This window comes from Bufo gargarizans, chromosome 1, assembly GCF_014858855.1.
Source record: "Bufo gargarizans isolate SCDJY-AF-19 chromosome 1, ASM1485885v1, whole genome shotgun sequence".
Classification (NCBI taxonomy): domain Eukaryota; kingdom Metazoa; phylum Chordata; class Amphibia; order Anura; family Bufonidae; genus Bufo; species Bufo gargarizans.
In genome coordinates this window covers 670,667,085-670,689,820 of record NC_058080.1, presented here as the reverse complement: position 1 = coordinate 670,689,820, position 22,736 = coordinate 670,667,085, and the positions used below count along the sequence as shown (strand labels likewise).

Sequence of the window (22,736 nt, the reverse complement as noted above, 5' to 3'; positions counted from 1 at the left end):
CTTCATACCATTGGATAATGCTATAGTGAGCCTATCTACAATGTCTGTTTCTAGTTCAACGCCGAATTGGCTTCCTACAGGGAGCAATAGATTTTAGGGCCCATTTTCTGCTGGTATCCAGCGCCGATCGACAGTTCAGCAAGTCAACCAGCACTCCTTTAGCTCCATTTACATGGCAGTCATTGTTCCTGTATGTGACCGAACGATCGATTATCATCACTTTTATTATGGTCACCATTAGTGATGACGAAGCGAGCTTCAGATGCTACATTCGCAGTCACTTTGTTCAAAACTTTGGATTAATACTGTTTGGAGATCCATCTTTGTACAGTATTAGAATGTATGGGCTCCGATGAGCTGAAGTCGCGCGTGACTCAGTTGAATAACTTCAGTACTTTATTTTTAAAGTGGAGAACCACTTGGAACCGAGCAATGTCAACTAAGGCCTCATGCACACTACCGTGTCCGTTTAGGGATGGGCATATGGGTGCAGACAGCTCACAGATGACATCTGTGTGCTGTACGTTTTTTCCAGACCCATTAAAATGAATGGGTCTATGCGTGATCCGAAAAAAAAAAAAAATGCGGATTGTATACGGATCCAAAATACTTTTGTGTGCATGAGGCCCATCAACAAAGATCTTAATGTCCGCATCATTTGCTTGTCAGCTGATTGACAGACATTTACATGTGGCATTGATCGGGTATGAACTTTGACCAAATCGAGTGTTAAACTTTGACCTGGTTATAAATCGGATGATGTTAAAAGGGTTGTTTCATCATGAACAATGGGGCATATCTCTAGGATATGCCCCCATTGTCTTATAGGTGCGGGTCCCACCACTGGGACCCGCACCTATATCGAGAACGGAGCCCGGCAAGGTGGTGGCTGGAGGACACCGGTCCGGCCACCATCAAGCCGGGGCTCCCCAAAGAAGTGAATGGCAGCGTACCGCGCATGCGCAGCCCCTCGCTCCCATTCATTTCTATGAGGCCGACGGAAAAAGCTGAGCCAGAGCTTGGCTTTTTTCGCCTGCCCCATAGAAAATGAATGGAGGGCTGCTGCGCATGCGCAGTGTGCCCTCCTTAACTTTTGGGGCTCCGTTCTCGATATAGGTGCGGGTCCCGCACCTATAAGACAATGGGGGCATATCCTAGCTATATGCTCCCATTGTCCATGATGAGACAGCCCCTTTAAGGAGAGGAGTTGGAGACCTGGACCATGAGACAGCTGCAGAAACCAAATAGTCCAACATTTTTTATAAAAACCCATTACAAGAATTATCTGAAACCTAAAATACATGCCATTGGATAGAGGTATTTAACCTAAAGTGATGATAATAGGGATAATCCCTTTAAGTCTTCAAAAAGGCACTACAATACTCTTACATGGCAGGACTATGTGGAACTGTACGGCTAATCAGATGCAGTGGGGACAAATGCCCATTAACTTTGATTGAAGCAGTTCCTTATAGTTCACCTCCACGGGAATAGTCATGGTGTAACAACATTTTATTTTAAAGGGGTTCTGCAGTTTGTTTAAACTGATCTGCGGTAAACAGTGAGAAGGCCGTGGCGCTCCTGGAGCGCTGCTGCCTTCTCAAACAGCTGATCGGCGGGGGTCCCGGGTGTCGGACCCCGCCGGTCAGATGCTGATGATCTATCCAGAGGATAGATCATCATCAGTTTAAACAAACTGCAGAACCCCTTTAAGCTGCCCCTTTTATTTATTGCTAGCAGAGTCTCCGGAAACTCTCAAATATATAGAGGACCCATCAATAAAAGCACCCCCCCCCCCCCCCCCCCCCAATGGAACGAGGATGAAGCATCAGTTGGATTCTGGCCTGGTGTGCATGTTGACAGGGTCATTGGGGTGCAAGGGGCGATTTCTTAGATGTATGATTACACCGTGCATCGCAGAACCCTATTCACTATAATGGGATCTGGTGGGGATCAGGACGCTTCTGGCATATATGCTGTATACAGCGATCAGAACAAAGTGCCATGAACCCGGCCTAAAAGTGGATTTAGACGGGAGGATTCTGCAGCCGATTGTTGGGAAGGAATCGTTCCCTCCTGGCAGTCGGCTGCTCGTTCAGTGAAAGAGAGACACATTTATTTCCTTCACTTTGCTATTGCGATCGCTTGTCCTGATACAGCTGCATTGTTTCTGGGCAGTAGATTGCTGTTTAGACCACACGATCTGGTGCCCAGAAACTGTGATCGGTGGTGCCTGCTTGAACATATGTTAGTTGTACTGTTTATTTGCCGATCCCTCCAATGTTTGCCAGGGGGCCACCAAAGCCCTCCTCATGGCTGCCAGAAATGGCAAGTAATATGACACTTTTGTCCTAACTTCTGAATTCAACTGTATTGCCATCTTGAGGCAACTGGAGTGGGAGGACCAAATGTGGCAGCTGGCCCTGGCCGCCACAGAGGGGCAGCTTCTGCAAGGGTATTTTGTGCTGCTGGAGCAGTATATTGTGATTTGCTGGGCAGAGGTTCGCTACATTTTTTCCGGGGTAGTAAAAATACTCTTCTTTTACCATTTTTGAGGAGTATTTTTAGCAGAGGAGGAGTGCGAAAGTTGAAGTAATTTTAAATACATAATACGTAGCCTGCACTGGTTCACATCTGCGTTTGGAGCCTCCGTCACAGATTTTGTTACTGGACAAAAAAATCCTTACATGCAGGGCTTTTTTGTCTGGTAAAAAGAGAAGCTCCCAAACAGAAACTGAACGGATCCCATCATAGTCATTGGAGTCTGTTCAGCTCTGTTCCTCTGGGTTGACATCATGGTTCGGTCATACGTTTAACGTAACTTAAACTATAACGGACGCCTTAGACAGATGCCATACTGTGGCATCTGTCACCAGAGTGCCATTGTACAAAAAATGTATATATATTTTTTCTGGACTTTGCAGGATGGGAAGCCATGGTACACCACGATTTCCCATCCTGCAAAAACAGACAAAAAAAACTGAACATTAGCATATATGGTTTTATATATTTTTTATTTTTTTACAATGGAACTCAATGGTGATGGATACCACAGTATGGCATCTGTCTGAGGCAACCAATAACATATTTTTTTTGTATACATTAAACATATGACCAACACTTCTATGACGCTTGTACAGGCGTTATTGTGACCTCTGGTGCTGGGGTGGTATAATGTGCCCCAATATGGCGTTGCTAGCGGTAAGTCTACTTGTGTTGGCCCCACCTTCTGTCATTTTGGACCCGACTACAAAATGGGGACACTTTTTTAGTTTTCTCCAGGGCCACATTAAGTTCACAGTCCGCCCCTAGTTGCTGATCGGGGAATAAAAGCAAAGGATTCTCTGACCCTTGTTTCTCCAGATTGGCGGGGATCTCAGTGGATGGTTTCTCACTGATGATATTACGGCATATTCTAATGATATGCCACAGCATTAAATAATATTAAGTAAAATCACTAAGTCGTTTAATTGGATAAATTCCTTGGGAGCGAGGACTCTTTCTAGGCCATGGTGCTAGAACAGTGTCCAAAATAAATATCTGTCAGCTTCCCGCTATGAGCTGTGAATTTTGGATACTGGACTGACTTTTTTTGTTTTTCAAGGAAATTGGCAAATTTAAGTCTTTTACATTATCTGATATGATCTTAAGTAAAAAGTGAGAAGCATATAAATGTATGGCTTGGCACCAGAAAGGAGAATCCCCATTGTCCTGTTTCACAGACAGAAAGTCTGTCCAAGCGTTCATATATCTTGTTGATTTTTAAGTGGTAAAAGCATGAGAGGACATCGCCTCCTAAAAACCTGCCGTACAGGACTCTATAAAATAAGCTGTTAGTGTTTTTGGCAAATATCAATGTTCTTGGAGTCGTTCACTTCCAAGTTTGCAAAATCTCTACTTTACAATCAGAATATAGGAGCCTATACATTTTATAAAGAGCAGAGGAATATTACTATTATTATTGCTGTAATATATGGATAGAAGCCTAACGTGGCAGTTTTGTTCTCTGGACAGGGGTGTCTAGGAATGCCTTCAAACACTCCCGACAGTTCGTCCGACAGTGATCTTTCCTGACTCCCCCATAGACATACGTGCTCTGTTCTACAGGGTTGTATGTACTTTCAATGGGGAGAGAGGGGAAGAGAGACTCTGGCGACAGATTTCCTTCTGTGGAACAAAGATTGAGAGAGTCATTAATAAAGCTCCTGCTCTAGTGGTGGAGCCGCCAAATTTATGTGGAGGCGCCGGCCTCTACATTACTTTGGCGCATCCCGCTCCATTTCTAAATGTACGACAGCTTCCTAAACCAGGCGTAGAAAATAATGAATAAGATGGGTCTGCCGGCCCTTCCCTGCCCAATCCACTTATTTTTTTTTTTTTACCTGGCATGAGTGTGGAAAAGTCCCACATTGCACCTGAAATACGCATAATATAGGCATATTTCAGGTTTAATATATGACCCCCTGAGTGTTGAAATTCAACATGCACAATCCTCTCTCGCCCAACCTCATCTATCAGAGAAGAGTTGAAAGCTTCCCATATGCATTATATTGTTGGCTGTCCCACCTAAAGCTGTGCGGTTGACTAGCCATACTGTATATGGGGAGGGCCTTAAAGAGGTTTTCGGGTAATAAGTAACCTGCCTGCTGAAACAGAAGATTCATACTTACCTGCTCCAAGACGCTTTGGTCCTCTACTGTTTTCTTCCAGTGGTGCATGGTTGCAAGGACCAGTCCAGCCAATGACTGGCTTCAGTATTGTTGTGGGGACAAGCCGCATGTCCCCAGTTAAGCCAGTCATTGGCTAGAGGGGTGCAAGTGACCATGACCATGCACCACCAGATGTAAAGAGTGCGAGGACTGGAAGATGGAGGCAGCACAGAGGAGCAGGTAAGTATGAATCTTTTGTTTCAGCAGGCAGGCTGTGAGCACTTGCTTAAAAATTATTTGAACCAGAAAACCCCTTTAAGATCCAGAATGTGTTGAACAAAAGTTGCCTAGTCAATCACTTGACCATCACTCCAACAGCAGGGGGCTGTCCTGTGAATTATTTTCTTATCAAAAGTCCTGAAATGCTACTGTAAGGTAATTTGTTTCTAGCGTGAAAACCTTTTCATGGTATTCTACTTCCATGAGTTCCCCTTGGCACAGCTGCTAATCTCTGCAGCTAGGGTTGGATGTCAATGGAATCGGTCTCCTTCCCCCTCTGACAGCTAAATACAAAGCCCTTTGCCATGCTACTGCATAGGCTGTAGTCATTTCCTGATGAGCAGGGCAGAAAGTGCCATAGGCTTCTTTGGGTGCCGTATTACATTACTGTGCATGGCGCCGTTGAATGGACTTGACATACAGTAATGGAGTCCTAGTGTAGACATATTTCCAGTACTTTGTTGTATTAAATCAGTGTAGCAGATCCAGAGTTGTCAGTTGACGGTCTGAAATATATTACAGCTAAGTAGATAATGGTGGGTTACATCATTGTACTATAAGTTTTCACGTGCCTGCCCGCTTGAGCAGAGAGCATATTTCCACCTCCTGCAGCCTAATTGACTTGAGCGCTGGTAATCGCTTACCCTGCAGCTTGGACGCCTCCTGATATTACAGGAAAGCTTTCATTGTGACGGAACTAGCTGTCTCGTGTTATATGTACTAATATGTCATATCGGTGTTCTGTTCACCATTAAGGATTGTTTTACAGCCTTGAACTGTTCTAGAGGATCTGTCACATGAGCCGTTTCATTCAAAGCAAGGCAGGCCATTCTCCAGCTCTTGGTGAGAAGGTTCTGATCTTGTAGAAAGCCATCAGGTCAAGAATGGAGCTTTGTAGTAAGAAATACAAGAGCTTCCACAAAGCAATGATTGCAAGTGTCACAACAGTCACGTAGTCCAAACTTTGGACCAGAGTACTAATTATTTCTTTCTCCTTGAGGAGAGCGCTTAGTAGGTGTGAGGAGTCCTATAGGCCAGGTAATGCTTCTCCTAAAATATAAAATAAAAAATAAAAGGTAGATAAGTTACATATAGCTCTCCTTCCACAAGAAAAGAAAGATGAGTCACTAATGGCAACTGAGATTAGAATATGGCCACATCTGCTGACATTAGAGGCTTGGCTTTCTTTTCTTGTTAGAAAGAAAGCTAATTTGCCTATTTATTTTTAATTTTTATTTCTCTCAGAGGAGCATTGCCTGGCTTAAGACTCCTTACGCCTACTGGGTGCACTCCATAAAGATAAATGGTATCCCCTGAATCCTGCCAAAGACCCCTCAACCAATTAAATCTGTTCTCACTGCTCTGCAATCACCCCAAAACAGCTGTCTGCAGATGAGATACTGGCTTGGCTATAATCCTAAATTATATCTCATGGCCCGTTTAAAAGGTCGGTCATTGACTTATAGGATAGACACCTTACATCTTATGGCATTAGAGGCGCAACTTTCTTTTCTTTTGGAAAGAGAGACAATTTGCTAAATTTGGGACCATAAATAAGCAAAAAAATGTATAAATAAAAAGTAGTAAAAGAACCATGCAAACAAATGAGCGTTGACAGCCAAGTTAAGCAACTCATTTGACAAATTGACTTGTTTAGTGGACAGCAATAAAGAATGCTCTAGGCATACAAACCAAAAAGTAAGGCACCAGAAGCTACTTCTAGGTGCATTAGCTACGTGGCTGCAAGAATTCCCTTTTTCTCTAAAATACATATTAGGCTAGGCTAACGTTTGTTTTTTTTGACGGACACCACTGTCTGTAATGGGGTCCCTTTGGGTTTCCATCACAGGGTCTGTAATTTTACCATGAAACATAGCGCAGCATGTTAGTGGACCACCCAAACTGAGATGTGTACCTCGATTTAGGTGAATATTGTCCAAAGAAGCCTGTTTCGGCATGATCCACTACTGTAACCATCTGCGTATGGGATGTCCAGGCTCTCTCCCCCCCAATGTTTGGGTGAAAGAAGGTCTTTAAGCATGCCACATCTGGCAGCGGCTTATTTTTCTCTCCCCATTGAGAACACATGCACGAACAAATGGTTGTCCGCTGATATGTACCGGACAGCCTAAGGGGCCGGTGTGCCTCTTCATGGGTTCCTCTCCTACAGAATGTAATAGCGTAGTCTTTGGTTTTCACCCTCTTAGAACTAAAAACCTTTTCCTGTATGCTTGTGATCTATGGGAGGCAGAACATAAAAGCAGGTCTGTTTTACCATGTGGTTTCTGAAGTCCTTGGGTCTACTAGCTGAAGTCATACATCCACGTCTTTACTAATCAGTTCATCTCTCCATCACCAGAAAGGGGAAATCTAATCTCCTGACTTCCATTTCCTTTCTCATTTCAAAAAGTAAAATGAATTGGAATGGGACAAAAGCAAAGTTTTCAGTTTTTGAAATGTTAAAAGCAGGAAGGTTAGGGTGTGATGTGCTGCAGCCCGATACACTGATACAGATGCTTGTGATTACATCCTCCGCAGACCATTGTTGGAAAGCTTCATCCCATTTTCAATGGCTGTCGAGTAGCAGATGTGGAATTGGGTTTCAAACAAAATGTGTATGTAATGGTTTGCATGTGGGCAGAAATGTGTAACATCAGACCGGTTGTAGGGGAAAATGAGCACAACCGCCACTTTCTTCCTATTACAAATCAACGCAATGGTTTTCTGCAGGTCTAGTGATGAAGATGTGTGACATCATTGAGGTTATATACGTCTGTAATGTGTGTTTCTTCAAGGCCTTTCCATTTAAAAAGCCACTAAAAGAGCAAATGCTCTGCAAAGGGGTTCTCCTGGCCTATCCTCATCAATATCTGATCGGTGGGGGTCCAACTCCCAGCACTGCGGCTGATCAGCTGTAAGAAGAGGCCGCAGCACTCCGTGAGTGCTTAGGCCTCTTCCTTGTCCATGTGACGTCACTTTCATAGGACACATGGCCCAGACACAGATCAGTCCCATTCAAGTGAATGAGCCTTAGCTGCAATACCAAGCACAGCCTCTATACAATGTATGGCACTGTGCTTGGTAAGCTGCAAGGAGGCCACTTCAAACTGCTTACTTAGACACCCGCCAATCTCATAATCATGCGGACTCATTCATGCGGTCGTGTGAATGAGCGCTTAGGCTACTGAGAATCTGCTGAACAAAAACCTTAGCGCCGTGATTTCTGCTGGTCCCCATTATAGTCAATGTGGTCCGGTGGGAAGGTGGTTGTAGCCAGTAATGCTGGATCCGGAGAGCTCCGGCATGCTGTTGCCTACCGGAACAGACTGCCGGAGATCTGTCACAGATGTGAAACTAGCCTTACTCCTCAATCGCATATAGTGGCTTGACTCTCCTTTTAATCTATAACCAAAGTAGTTCTCATAGTCTGATGTTTTTAGGAAAAACTTTAGGAAAATTTCCACTTTCTGTCATTTTGGTTCAGAGCGGCCTTTTGCTTCGAATATAAATCTATATACTGTCCCTATTGTCTTTTTATGCATGTGTGAGTTATGGTAAATTAAGATTTTTAGCTGAGAATTTTGAGCAGTGCTTATTGTTTGTTCTGTAAAGTGTAATAAGGTTTAGTGGATTACGTTCCTGGGCAAGCCGCTGGCTAGTCGGTGGTGGTGGCACTGCGCACCATTAGGCGGAATGTTTTCGCTGTGTTTTCATTGGTCTTTGTAAACATGGAAAGAATGTAATGTGGAAGTGTTTATAGCCTGGTTTATGGTGACTTGTGATGTGAGAGGCTGGAACATCCCATATGAGCTTCTTAAAAGCATGGAACAATAAAACAAAGCCTCTGTCCTCCGTTTTAGTGGAGTTCTGATGAGATCTGTCAGAGTTTGTGTTCCTGGTATTACTGCAGTTATCTGTCCATCATCGCTCATACTCTTAACGGACGGTATAATTCAGAGCCAGTCGTAAAAGTTTACATAATACCCACCATAGTTTTAGTATTCAGGATTAAAGTGCATTTACCCATAGAATAGCTGTATATAGAAGTCGCTGGTAAGAAGTGTCTGAAAGGGTCCCTCATAGAGACAGACCTTTTCATTCATAAACTAAGCTAGTGCAGGTGGTTGTACCCACTGAACACTTCCCAAAACCCATTTTCAGGGCTACAGAAGTTTAAGGGGCTTTACAGTGTATTCACTAGCAATATGGCCTCTGAGATGCCATATTATAAGGAGGATGAAATTATTGCTTAAAGGGGTTATCCCATGGCTAAATCTGACATCATATAGTACCTGACTATCTCTACCAGCCCTGTACCTCACATGGATGCTGGCTCGATTTATTTCGAGGAATGGTCAAAAATCTGACAACTAAAATGTAATGTTGATAAGTGCAAAATAATGCACCTGGGGCGTAAAAACCCAAGAGCCGAATATAAAATCAGTGATACAGTCCTAACCTCAGTATCTGAGGAAAGGGATTTAGGGGTCATTATTTCAGAAGACTTAAAGGTAGGCAGACAATGTCATAGAGCAGCAGGAAATGCTGGCAGAATGCTTGGGTGTATAAGGAGAGGCATTACCAGTAGAAAGAGGGAGGTGCTCATGCCGCTCTACAGAGCACTAGTGAGACCTCATTTGGAGTATTGTGCTCAGTACTGGAGACCATATCTCCAGAAGGATATTGATACTTTGGAGAGAGTCCAGAGAAGAGCTACTAAACTGGTACATGGATTGCAGGATAAAACTTACCAGGAAAGATTAAAGGACCTTAACATGTATAGCTTAGAAGAAAGACGAGACAGAGGGGATATGATAGAAACTTTTAAATACATAAAGGGAATCAACAAGGTAAAAGAGGAGAGAATATTTAAAAGAAGAAAAACTGCTACAAGAGGACATAGTTTTAAATTAGAGGGGCAAAGGTTTAAAAGTAATATAAGGAAGTATTACTTTACTGAGAGAGTAGTGGATGCATGGAATAGCCTTCCTGCAGAAGTGGTAGCTGCAAATACAGCGGAGGAGTTTAAGCATGCATGGGATAGGCATAAGGCTATCCTTCATATAAGATAGGGCCAGGGGCTATCCATAGTATTCAGTATATTGGGCAGACTAGATGGGCCAAATGGTTCTTATCTGCTGACACATTCTATGTTTCTATGACCACCCTGTAATCTCAGTGGTGGTCGCGCTTGCACACTATAGGAAAAAGCAACAGCCTGTGCGCAGTCCCAAGGTCCCCGCCACCAGAGAGGCCGGCGCTTTTTCCTATAGTGTGCAATAGGGCTGCACAATATGGGAATTTTCTGCGATTGCGATTAGGGCCCTAAAAATTGCGATAACGGTATGCGATGCAATATTTTAAGGGAATTGTGCTAGAGGTCTATTTGCTTGGATTTTCAAGGCAAAAGCACACAGAAATTACTGATAATGCAAAAATGTAGTTATGCTTAACTTAAGAACTGAAATGCACAGTGTTTTTCAAAATAAAACATTTTTTACTAAATTAAATAACATATTTGCATTACTGCAAAAGTACAAAATACAAAACTTGCCATTTTCTTAATAGCACTGCACAGAACAGATAAATAAAATAGAATAAATAAAAGAACATTTGTTCATTAAAATAACGACTTGCCTCCAGCCCCTCCTCCCTCCCCGCACTGTAACTGATGTATCGCTTATGACTAGAGCCTCCGATTGGCTCCCCGATTAGTCTTGTCAGTTAAGCCTTGTCAGATCTCTATCATGGCTCGTTCTTTCCAAACACTCTCGCTACCTTCCATGCTTAATTGGATTTTAACACTACTTCCGTTAGTCATCTGGAAGCAATCAAGGAACAATTTTTTGTGTAATTACTAATTGTGGTTTATGCAGTCAGTAAGGTTGTTAAATCATTGGAAATCTCATCCCGTATTGTTTTTACGCTGTCGTTTGTGAGTGGCTTGTTTTTATTAGTGAATAGGATGACTCATAAAAGGGCTAAGGCGATACCGCATCTCCCTGTGAGCGCTGCCGTAAAATTACACATGCAAACCTAATGTCTTATTGTAGGGAAGAGTAAAAAAAAATGGTGGAAATTCTCAATGCTACTATTCAGTGCAAAAGCCTTGGCGAGCCTCCCTTTGTTATCAGTACCACGAAAGCTGAGACATTTTATTGGTTTCTTTCCAATTGTTATATAGTGCCGACATATTCTGCTGCTCTGTACAGAAATGGTCACCATTCATATCGGCTCTGGTCCACAGCGGTGCTCACAATTTAATTTCTTATTGTCATACTAGGGACGATTTCATAAGAAGCTAATTAAAAATGTGTGTGTTTTTGGAGTTTAGTAGGAAACCCGAGTATGCAGGGGAAGCCAGTACAGACTTGGGGAGAGGTGACAAACGCCATGCAGATTGGGCCCTGTTGGATCCAAACTCAGAACCCCGGTGCTGCAAGGTTTTTTTATGGAGTCACCGTGCTATCCACAACAGTCCTCTTCCCGTCTGTTTAAAGGTGTTTTTCTGGAGTTCAACATTGATGGCTTATTCTAAAGATAGGTCATTGGTATCGGGTTGGTGCTAGTCCAACTACCGGCGCCCCTGGTGTTCCGTGTTTCAACAGGCCACGGCCTCTTCCTAGACCAGTAACATCACGTTCATTGATCACCTGGCCTATTTTGGCCGCAATACCAAGCACAGCCACTATACAATATACTGCGCTGTGCTTGGTAACTTGTGAGCAGGCCGCAGCACTGGAGCACCGCAGCCTCTTGGAACAGCTAATGGGGGGTGCTGGGAGTTGGACTCCATTCGATCGATTCAGATATTGATGAACTATCTTGAGGATAGGCCATCAATACTGAACTCCCGGAAAACCCATTTGAAGGGAATCTGTCAGCAGGTACCTTCCTTTCAAACTGTTTTCATAGATGCATGGCTGCGATTCAAGTGACTGGGCCTGGGAGGCATACCACGCACCGCCACTATATGATGTATGCAGTGTATAATGTTGTACTTGGTAAGCTGTGAAGAGTACGCAGTGCTCACCGCCATGGCCTCTTCCAACAGCTGATTGGAGCGAGTGCCGGATGTCGGACCCCCGTGATCAGATATTGATGACCTATCCTAAATATAATTCATCATGTACTCCCAGAAAATCACTTTATTATGTTCCCGCCTGGATATGAATGGCCGTGACTACATTTTTACACACTGCTGCTGGTAATAAAAGAAGAACAGCGCTCAGCTGGATGCATTAAAGTCTTACAAAATAGTCAATCTTCTTGTTTTACTCAACTTTTATGTGTGAGCCGGTTATAAATTGTCTCTGCGATATCAAAAGAGCATGACTAACGTTTTATGGCTTGTCGATGCAAAGACAAGCACGGGTTGTTGAGTTCATTTCAATCTTAGAGAATGATAAAAGAAACGTCTGCCGGAGAACAAGGCCGAGAAGGCACCTGCCCTTCAAAAAAATCATGTTATGACTGAAGAATAGCTGACAACAGCAAAAAGATAAAACCAACAACAAACCTCAAACACAAAGAAGTAAGAAGCCATGTTGTACCTTTTTGGAATCAAATGCGAGTTCGGGAAAAGGTTTTTAATCTTTGAAGTTATTACCCGAAGTCTTGCGAGACTTCACAAAGTAATAACTCCGGCTCATCTAAGCCAATACATTCAAACACTGTACTAAGTGCTTGCTCCGTACAGTATTCAAGCAAAGTTTTATGCTAATCGACTACGGATGTTTCATCTGAAGTAGATTTGCTCATCCCTAACTGTCATCCTGATGCTACCCCCCAATACTGTGTCCACTGTTTCCCAATGCCCACAAATACTGTACTATACTGCAAAAATAGTGCCGTACTATCCCTAGTAATACAGATTCCAGGCTGCTCTTAAAGGGAACCTGTCATCAACTTTATGCTGCCGATACTAACGGCAAAATAAAGTAGAGACGGGTGAGTTGATTTCAGCGGTCTGTCATTTGTAAGTTAAAAATAAGTGGTTGCCGAGAACAAACATCACAATCATTGCAGACCGTACTTATTGTGTATTATTGCATGTGACCGCTGATGAAGGTCTAATGTGACCGAAACGTCCGGTCTAATATTCTGTTTGTACCTTAGAAATATTGGGCAACTGGATGAAACTACTGTGAAACTAAATAAACACTTTAAATTATAACACTGAAATTCTGTGTGCCTCACTTCCACTATGTACATTGGCTGATTTCAGCTCTTGAGTGGCGGTTCTCCACTTCATCATATAATCATTGCAGACTGGGCCTGGAAAAGAGTCGGTGTTATTGTAAACAAGGGCCCTTGCCCTGCGCGACCCAGAACAGGTCAAGGCACCGTTTCGGAGCAGGAGATGCTCCGATACTAACATCAGGGGGGCTGCCTGGGTGAAAATATGGGTATGTCCAGGTTCAGCTCTGAACCCGGACAACCCCTTTAAGGGAGATATATACCTGTACTTGCGGGGTAGGGTACCCCCAGCTGATACTGCCACCCTGCTTGATTTTTTTACAATATGCCTCCTACACCCCGCCGTGGCCTCCTGGATTTCTCCCGCTCAGTATGTTAATACTGAGCATTGGAACAGGGAGGAGGAGACGCCATGGTTTCTCAATGGGCGTCTCCATCTCCCTGGCTGTGACGCTCTGCGCTATGATTGGACAGCGCTACAGCCAGGGAGATGGAGACGCCCATTGAGAAACCCTGGCGTCTCCTCCTCCCTGTTCCAATGCTCAGTATTAACATACTGAGCGGGAGAAATCCAGGAGGCCACAGCGGGCGCAGGAGGCATATTGTAAACAAATCAAGCAGGGTGCCAGCATCAGCGGGGGTACCCCGCAAGTACAGGTATATATCTCCCTTAATAAAATCGCATGAAACATCCTCTTTAATATCTTGGATGGTCTGATATAACATGGTAGCAAATTTGCTGTTTTTAGTATTTACTACGGAAATGGTCTGGCTCCCTATAGAAGGGGGAATGTGTTATTGGCGAGAGACTTGCCAGTGTGGTCGTGGTTAGTGACGTGGTGTCCGTATCAATTTTCTCAATATATCTATATCTGCACTGTTTCCAAAACTGAACATAAATTATAGATGGAGCTAACAATAGCTGCCTTGATCTGCTGAGAGTTGTAGTACCGCGAGAAGGAGTTAAACTTGTAACTGGAGATTTTTACAGCTCCACGTCCTGTGAAATCCAATAAACAGGGGTTTCCTTACTCATTGAAATCTCTTCCATGCTCGCCATGGCTGTGTTCTGTAATACAACCTACTTAATGAGATGTTTGCAGAATCCATTGCGTTCCCTGTAATCCCCAGATTATCTGTGTAGACTTCCAATGTGATACGTGGCAGGTCTGCCTCTGTTTAATAGGTCATACGCTAGCGGATCAGATCAAATAATTGTGCTATTTCCATACAGAGATATTGTGTGTCTGACGTAATGCATGGTGTTTCTGGGTCAATGTGTGTGCTTACAGGGATTAGAATAAAAAGGGCTCTCCCCCTCGAACCAGCTGCAAGTCTTTTCATCTTCGGAATACCCACTGAAAACAACGCCGCCCTTGTCTGTGTACTGTATCCGGTATCATAGCTCTGTGTTCCAGGTGAAATGGTTTGAGATAGAATATAGCACATAGCCCATGTGAATGGCAGCAGCCCTGCAGTAACCAGCTCTGACCACTACACAATGGATGGCGCTGTGTAGCTCCAATGCCTGTTTCCAGAGCCTGAGCTCCTGCAAAACCGCTGATCGGCGCCACTGCCTATCCGTTATTGATGGCCTATAGTAAAGAGCGGTCACTGACGAGTAAAATCTGGACAACCCTTTCAAATGGTGTTGATCTTGTGGTAGTCCAAACTGGACCATCCATATAATTATTTAGGTCTAGAATTGCTTCTATTACACAATACAAGTCTCATCTTTGTAATAGCGATATTATATTTATCATTTCAGGAATGATTGAATACGTATCTGGCTGGACCCTTGGACATGTTCTGAGTGATGTGAAAGGTACGTGAGATGTTGAGGTTTCTGAGGAATGGGATATCCTTGGGTATTATGGCAGATCACAGCCTTTAAGAACCTTCCAGCAATTGATCAGAGATTTGACCAAGGTGGTTGATGGGTCACTGACCTTTCGTTCTGGGAAACCTCTTTTTAGGGATGGCTGCTAATAGGAAGCCATCATATAATGCATTTCTCCTATAGCATTCATTGCTGCTCCAGACACTAAACCTCTTTCAGATGACCACCCAAAATGGCTTTGAAAAAGTGTCTTCTAAGAGGTGGTCTTCTGAAAGAAGGTGGCTAGCGGGCATAATCTATGGTGGTAAAGAAGCAGCATATCTAGTCTGGATGTTGCGGTGGTCTTTCTGCCACTTAGATGCATGTCTACAAATGGAACATGTCCTAGTTTTGTCAGTTTTGAATTTAACACGCTTCCATTATTGGGCGTTCTGTTCCATTCTGCAAAATTGCGCATTGCCCATAGGTGGCATCCATGGCGCGGTTGTGTGCATGATTCTTAAGGCTGGTTTCAAACCAGCTTTTCCTTTCCTTGGAACGTGGCTTGTGTGACACACATTTCCTGGACTGACTGCGGCTCAGCTGATCCAGACTCGATGCATCATGGTTATCTTTGACGCTTGTACTCAAATTGGAACTCGCAGCGTTATAGGTCACGTTGCTGCAGTGAGTCCGGGTCAGCTGGGAAATACGGGTGTCACGCGGACTGCACGCGCTCATCTAAAACCGACCTAGTAGAGTAACTAGATCATCTCTAGCTTTTCAGATTGGCCTTCAAGTTCCTGGCCAATGTTGATGGACTAGTCCGCTATATTGGATCAGGTTTACAGCGGGTGATGTTTTCCTATAATTTTCCTATTTGCATTGGTAATTGAGAGCACAGTGTACACCTGATTTTAGTGACCAGATTAATAACCTGTTTAGGGCGGCATGGTGGCTCAGTGGTTAGCACTGTTTTCCTTGGGGTCCTAGGTCCGAATCCGACCAAGAACAGCATCTGCATGGAGTTTGTATGTATGGAGTGTGTAACTAATGTCTGTAAAGCGCTGCGGAATATAGTATTAAATAAATAATTACCAGTCACCTAAAGCAGCAATAGCTCAGATCTGAAATCTCTGGTCGATTAGCAGCAGAATTAGTTGTTCTGTTTGGACCCAGCCTATGAGACGCACATCTGGAAATCCCGCGTCCTGCTGTTTAGATGAACTGTTATTTTAGATGAGAGATTGCCTCATAGAGGATCAGTCTGTCTGCAAGCTCCCCGCTGATATCTGTTTAATCCCTTCTAATAAATCTTTGTGTTATTTTCACGGCCCCGGATCTGGAAGCCAAGAATCAGGATGAGGGCAACCCAGGAGCCCCCTGTGCGAGAGACAGTACGGATCAGGCATGCATGACACATCAAAGCCGCCGGGCTGCTGATGTGGGGTAATGCCTGGTAGATGGGGATTAATGTGTGAGCACATTTTTCCTGACCTCATAACCAGCACAAAGCAATACGATAGCCTTGTTTGTCCAGTCTCTGATACGGAGCCGCTCTTGTTGAAGGGGATTTTCTCGGGGCGTCTTTCAATAACGAGACGTGCTTGGCGTCTTCCTGTTGCTGTGATTACATTAGGGGATGGATTGGCACGGCAGTGTGCAAAGATCACTATAAACTTGCTTCACATGACTTTCTTGATGATAAAACAATGTAGATAATCTGCAGGGAGGCACATCCATTATAGTCAATGGGATCTATTAGACTCCGTTCCTGTTAGTTATGCGCCGAATCTGGCACTTCTGTTATTTTCGTTCTTCAGCTCCTAGAACAGTGAAAGCCGAAGAACCATCGTCTTGGATCTTAACATGCCGTAGTGGGCGATATGCAGCTCTAAGGCCTCTTTCACACGAATGATACAGATCGGCTCAGGGCGCGTTCCGTGAAACTCGCACCATTTGGCAAGAACATTCAGTCAGTTTTGTTGCATTTTTCACACGCGTGAAAAAAAACCCTGAAAGAGTAACTAACTAAACCTTTTTGTATCAAATTTTAATTTGATGTCCCTAATCCCCTAATACGTTTTTCTAATATACTTTATTAATTTAATTTTTGTATTTTTATTATATTTTTCCTACCTAAAGCACACCATTCACTGTGCGCTAAAAACCTCAGTTCTCTGTACACCGCTGACAGCTCAGCGCTGTATGGACTGTGAAATTTATGAATGGGGCCACAGGAGGGCATATTGTTGCTCCTGCCCGTGTCCCCCAGAGGTTTACCAAATGCTGGCATAGCACATGGGTAATATGCTTTTCACTGAAGCCCCATTCACTTTTATGTGACCAGGACTGAGTGAAAAACGTAGACTATTAGAACATGCTGCGATTCTCACGCAACTCAGAACTAATGCGTGAAAAAAACGCTCATGTACACAGACCCGTTGAAATGAATGGGTCAGGACTCAGTGCGGGTGCTAGGCATTAACTTCACCCGCGCCGGAAAACCTGCTCGTGTGAAAGGGGTCGAAGGGTTCCTTCACATATAGTTTTGGTTCCTGGTATTTTGTTTTTGGCCAAAAAATCCTTGACTTCTTATTTATTTATTTATTTTTTGGTAGCCTTTTTAGGTGGTTTTGCCCACTCTGTTCTGTATTACTAGCTAAAAAGTATTTACTTTCCTTTTATATCAATTTCTCTGTGGAGTGGTATAGGGAAAAAGCATTGGTTAAAAAAAAGGGCATGCAAATACACCAAGACAGATTGCACATGTGTAAGCCCTCACGGGCAGGGCCCTCTCCTTCTGTACCAGTCTGTAGCTCATCTTGTTTATGCTCAGTGCAATTGTCTGTATTATGTATGTGACCTTCTAATATATGTACAGCGCTACGGAATGAATGGCGCTTTAATAATTAATAATAGGACTTGTTCTATTTTTTTGTGGACCGGACATACGGAAATGAAATGCACACTGAATAACTTCAGTTGTTTTTTTTTGTTCTTCTTATTTTTTTTTATTTTTTTTGCGGACCCATTGAAACGAATGGTTCCACATACGGTCTGCAAAAAAACCCGGAGCGGACACGGAAAAAAAAAATCCGTTCATGTGCATGAGCCCTTATGTACATCTGCTAATTTTCATGCAGAAAAAATGCTGCAATAAATAGCAAATTGTGAGCATATTTTTTTTTTTTAAGCAGATCACTAAAGTATTCAGGCTTAAACATTTTGTTCATTTTATGAAAATTTTTGGTTTGTACTTTAGCAAACTCCTAAAGTTCTGAAAATTTGAAGCTTTTTTTTCTTTTTCTTTTTGGCATTGCATAGCACAAATGTTGTGAGTTAAAGTTTCCATTCAGCATTATTATTTTTTTCTGTACCGAACCAAAATCCTCGTGATGTCTGTGTGCAAAGCCAAGTCTTTTTTTAAGAAAATAAAATGCTGAAATTGCACAGAGTAAAAACCACATGTGGGGAAAAAAACCTGGGAGATTAGATATATATTTTTTGTTCTTTGCTATGTATATTATGTAATAACACTTTAAAGCTACTATATAACTTTTTTATTGTAATTTGTGGAGAACATCATTTAACGTCGCATGCCTCGCAGTTTGGACTGGGAGACTGGCATTTGGGTACTGTACAAGGTTGTCCTCTTCTGGCAAATAAGAGTGTCTCAAAAGGAAAATGATCAGTGACTCCTGCTCTAGAGTTCAGGGATCGGCTGTAATTTGTAAAGGAACCTTTCAGCAATTAGCACCCCCCAAAGGGCAAATTAGGCATTACATGATTCCCGTATGAATAGGTTGTTGATACAGTGCATGGACAGGCCAGGTCCTCCAGAGAGGAACGCTCTTTGTAGCTGCAGCTCTAGTGTTTATTGAAAGAGAACCCTCCATAAAACTGTGCCATAATTGCGCTTTTTCCAGTTACGCCCCATTTGCAATTTTTTTTCCAGCTTCCCACTACCTCATATGCAGTATAAAATGGTGCCATTAGAAGTTACAACTTGTTCCGCAAAAATACAAGCCCTCATACGGCTCTGTGAATGGAATAATAAAAAAGTTATAGCTTTGGGAAGACAGGGAGTAAAAATGAAAAAACTGAACATTGCTTGGTCCTTAAAGGGAACCTGTTGCCTCTATTATGATGCCCTCCTAGAGAGCAGCAGAGTATAGTGACAGCCCTTCTGATTTCAGCGGGTTGTTACTGCTGGGCTAACATTCAGTACTTTTACTGTACCGACACGCTAAACATTGCAGCGTGCACCAACGATGTGAGTGAGATGAGCCCGATAAAACTCGCTGGCCCCAACTTCCCCACTTCCAGAAGATGAGTGACGGGTTTCTTTCCTGTTACACATAGGAAAGAAACCTGTCGGTCATGGTTTGGAAGTGGGGGAGGGCGGCGCCAGTGAGTTTCATTGCATTCAACTCCCTTGCAGCGCTGCGATATTTGGCCTGTCGGTACTGTAAAAGTACTAAAAGCTAGCCCAGAAGTTTTCATCTTTAATGAAAGTAGCCGCCACATCGTTCAGTTTCACAGTTTGCCCGTTATTCCTTTAGCCGCGTCTGTCTTGCGTTAAAGGGGTTGTCCTGTGAAAATGTATTCTAGAATTTTCAAACCAGCACCTGAATCTGACAACTTCTGTAATTAAAAATGTATTATGGCTACTGAGTTATTAACTGAAATTTATCTGTACAGCGCCACCTGCTGTTTATACTCTTTCTAATTTCTTTGTCCTGCTCACTGAGCTGGAAGCACATTCTCAGTTCCGTCCTTCAGCTGCAGCAGGAAGGACACAACCCTGAGAAAGGACACGCCCCCTGAGCTGCCAGCTTGAAATAAATGTAGCAGAGCAATTGGAGCAATGAATGGGGAGATCTCTAGATCCATGTGAGGTACAGGGCTGGCTCTGTTTTGTTAGACAGAGGTTGTCATGTTCTATATGATGTCTGATTTTCATTTTTTTTTACATTATTCTTGTGATAACCCCCTTAAGGCGTTTTGATTGTTTATCTATATTTATTGATGGCTGAATGAATCCTGCATTGCTTCATATCCGCACCTTCCCTGTAGATATGTTATCACTGGCTGACATAAATTACCCCGTTCTTAGCTTTCATCGCTTCTTAATAAACTTCCAAGTCATTTCTTTGACTCCGTCTCTGGTTTTGGCTTAATGCCCAATTAGACAATTAAGCCGAGAACAATTAGCGTTGCCAGAGATGGAAGGCTTTCAACCTGCGCCAGCCGACCCGATCTGTGTAGGTGCCTGTTGTGGTGACTTCACATCCTGCTTTTGAGAGAAGCCGAACTTTGGCTCTTGGCTAAATCCTGAAACCTAGAAAATGTCAGAACTGAAAAAACCTTCACAGACTATTTCTTTAAATGGATTTCAGATCTAATGAGGGAGGAACACTTTCTCTCTCTTCTTTTTCTTTAACCGGTTCCAGAACATCTGTTGAATTGAGCAGGGCTTTTATATTGGTGTCGGTAAATGTTTCCATCTTTCTCCTCTGAGAAACAGGAGTAGGAGGACAATTACTTCACATTTCCGTTGCCCAAATCCACTTCAGAGATTGTCCTGCACCCAGAATATAGAAATGGACCACTTTGTACCCTGTTCTCGTACAGCAGATAAGCCTAGTCCCAGGCCTTCTACGTGATTCTTATTACCCGTGGCTAGGGATGAGCGAACTTGTGTTTTTCAAGTTCTGCATGCAAGGTTCGGGTTATCTAAGAATTCCGTTATGGATTCTGCTACCACAGACCTTAACTTATGGTCCGTGGTAGTTAGATAACCCGAAGCTTGTACGCCAATATTGCAAACACAAGTTCGCTCATCCCTACCTGTGGATTTTTGCTTGAAAATCAACAGCGTAATACGATACTGGCTAAGTAGATGAGGTTTCCAAAAAATTTCCATACGTGGATTTTGAAATCTGCAGCATGCCCCTGTGGATTTTCAGTGCAGATGCAATGTAAATGGTGAGATCTGGGACAAATCCACAAGTAACACGTGCAGAAACGGCGAAAACCGCATTCACTACAATGCTGTGTTCATATACCGTGCTCCTTGAAAACGTTGGGCCCGAATTGTTTAGGATTCACAATACACCATAGTGTCCTATGACCTCATACCGTACCTCTGTGCTTTTGATTTTATGCAAAGGCATGTAGCGGTAGTTTTTTTTTTTTTTTTTCTCTTAGACGACAGATGAATCCTTGAGAAAAATATCTCAGTACTTTCCTTACTCTGGATCGTAATTTTCCGTGTTCCCGGACAGTGCTGTTGTGACGCGCACAGCATGTACAGGTCACATTAGCCTTTTGGATTGTGGTTTCCCAGCTGAGGAACTGCAATGTATGTGATTGATTTATCTGTGGCAGACCTTCAATATATTTGTCCAAAGCACACAAATACGAGAGTCTCTCCGTGCGGCTGTTGTGGCGCCCAGCCCAGGTTCCCTCTGTACCTTCTGTTTAAGGGTACCTGCACACGGGGGCTGGCAAACGCACCGAAGATCCACATTAATGTCCATGTGGATTTCTGTGCGCTTCTGCGCCCAAAATGCAAGGTCTAAGTGCGGTTTGTGGTGCACATTTTGATGCGTTGATCATTGGAAAAGGGTGACATTCACAGCTAAAACCACAAACATAAATGGATTTTCAAATCCTCATGTCAATTAACAGGTCAATTCTCGCAGGGAAAACAAAATCTGCAAAGTTTACACGAGATTTGTTCAATCTCATGCACTTTGCTGGCACTGTACTACACGGCGGTATTTCCGCACAGGAATCTGCGTGGAAAAACTGCATGTATTCTGCAATGTGTGCAGGTGGCCCAATGGTTAGTGAGAACCTGTCCAGGCATCGCCTTTCCATGGATGCCATGATGCCTGCAAACAAAAGTTCTTGGAATCAATTCAAGGATCATGGACAGGGGATAGGGAGCAAAAATAAAAGGACCAAGTCTTCCTATCTCAACTGGGTAGGCGTTTGGAGATGTGAACGAGCTCCAGAAGAAGACCTCCTATAAAAGTTGGTGTGGGTCCTCCTCACCTCTATACTTGTGCCTGAACAATGCCTTTAAACCTTTCACACCCATAATACGAGTGATGAATTCTCATCATACTGAACAATAAACCTCTACATGTATGCACTGGAGGAACACATGAGACCGGCGATTGGCATAGTAAAAAGACACAGGTCACCGATTATGCTCTTGGCCAGTTTGGATTCATCTTATTTCCTAGATGACATCGCTTTAGTAATAAAGATACCTGGATCTTCAGTCTACATTCCAACTAAATATAGGAAAAAATCCCTGATGTCTCCCTATTCCTACGAGGCCTTCCTTATCCAGAGCATAAATATTTTGATTGGCCCGAGGATCGTGTGACTGATAAATGGTTATTGTTGCAAGATGGAAATCTCCTAATCCAAAACAATTAAATGTTACTAACGAATCCATGTCTGCATTCCTAGGGTGAGGTTATCCCTATTAAGGAGCGAGTTTATTATTACATTGTTGGGTTGCATTTCTGTTGCATCTGGACAGGTCCTTCATTACTCTTCGTTGTTTCAATGGAGCTTCTGGCGCCAGTGTTAATGACGCATCTCTGCTCTGATTATCATTTATTTTTCTATTTTTATTTTGTTATTCTGAGTAAAACTGTAGGCTTTGTTCAGTTGTAAGTCGAGCTTCTGTATGCTTCTCCTACCAATGGTCAGTGAAAAATAACTGACAGAAACACTGCCATTCATGTTATGTCGGTGCTTGGACT

At 43.2% G+C, this 22,736-nt stretch overlaps 1 protein-coding gene across 2 annotated transcripts in view; it reads left to right on the top strand.

The window, feature by feature from the left end:
• Positions 1-22,736, top strand: part of LHFPL2 (LHFPL tetraspan subfamily member 2) — a 119,346-nt gene that overhangs the window by 29,005 nt on the left and 67,605 nt on the right. The window contains exon 2 of one of the 2 annotated variants that reach the window (XM_044276109.1): positions 14,896-14,952. The exons of the other annotated variant lie outside the window; for it this stretch is intronic. The gene's annotated coding sequence lies outside the window, so the exon portion shown is untranslated. The remainder of the gene's footprint in view (positions 1-14,895; positions 14,953-22,736) is intronic. 2 annotated transcript variants of the gene reach the window in all.